The sequence below is a fragment of the Condylura cristata genome, unplaced genomic scaffold, assembly GCF_000260355.1.
Source record: "Condylura cristata isolate star-nosed mole 26May11 unplaced genomic scaffold, ConCri1.0 scaffold00011, whole genome shotgun sequence".
In the NCBI taxonomy this organism is placed as follows: domain Eukaryota; kingdom Metazoa; phylum Chordata; class Mammalia; order Eulipotyphla; family Talpidae; genus Condylura; species Condylura cristata.
The window spans coordinates 3,969,699-3,971,081 of NW_004567112.1; positions in this window are offsets into that span (position 1 = coordinate 3,969,699).

Below are 1,383 nucleotides of genomic sequence, written 5' to 3' on the forward strand. Positions count from 1 at the left end.
GGACTCTGGCCGTGGTCACCTACTGGCTTGTGACTTTGGGCCTCCACATTCCCTCAGTGGTCTCAGTTCCTCAAAGAAAACAGCGTTGGGCCAGATGATCTGACAGCCCTATGACCAGGTCCAGCCCAGATGGCCTGGGGTCACCGCTCTCAGCGTTAGCGCAGTGCTGTGAAACTGCCGCAGACGCTTCAACACAGTTCCAGCCCAGGCCGGGGAGTTGACCCACAGGGCGCAGCAGACCTCTCCTGTCTCACCCGCTGCTCCCCTCAGCAGTGGGTTTCAGTCAGCCTGCCTGCTCTGCTCGTCGCTCTGTCTCTGGGGAATCCTCTCACCCCCAGCACCTCTGGCCACACCACACTTCTTGTATGCATAAATAAATAAATCTTAAAATGAAAACAGTGTTTCTCGCTTGAAATGCGACAAGCTGAGAATAAAAGTAACCTCAGGACAAAAGAGTGAATTTCCAGACTGAGTGGAAAGGCTGGCCTGGTACTGCCTGATTCCATTTGTCGGGCCGGATTTCTTCCAGGGAGTTTCTTCTTGGCAGTCCCGGCCCTCCGTGACTGCAGATGGCAGTGAGGTGAGTGCAGCATATCTGGGAAGTGACAGACACACCCGGGGTCATATAAGATTCCACACATAGCTTCTATCCTGTCTGCTCACTTCTGAGACTCACTTCGCCAAGGAATTAACCCTCGACAGAAATAAGCGAGGACACACTATTGTCAGGCCGTTCAGTGCCTCTGTCACAGCAAGGGGCTAGCTCACGCAACAGCAGCTGTTGCAATTCCTGCTTCACTGTGATGCATGAAATATTTACGACTTGAAATAACTGATAGAGCACAATATGTCACTGTGTGAATGCATTTTCCATGATGTCGAAACAGCGCGATAAAAAGAAATTTGCAAGTGTCTCCCTGCTGAGAGAGGAGAAACTCGGGGCTTCACCCCAGAGGAAATCAAACAGCTTGCACAGCACTGAAGCATCTCTGCCCTAACTTATCTGGTTGTCCACTGGGATATTCATACTGAACTTTTTCCCCTTCAGCAAGAGCACTGTAATTATAGCTCAAGGGCATTCATGTGGACTTAGAACTCTCAGATGGAAAAATCAGAAATCAAATGGATAACTTTGGGGAAAACTTCCAACCCAAGGAGACTGCTACGGAGAAAGTTTTCTTTAACATCACTTTGGGACCCTCCCTGGTGGCACAGTGGGTTGGAGCGCAGCACTGAGAAGCTTGCACGGCTGCTTCAGTGCGAGCTCGATTCCCCGCCCCAGAGGTGACCCACAGGGCGCAGCAGCGCTCTCCTGTCACCCTGCTGCTCCCCTCAGCAGTGAACTTCATCCATCTGCCTGTTCTGCTCCCCGCTCTGTCTCTG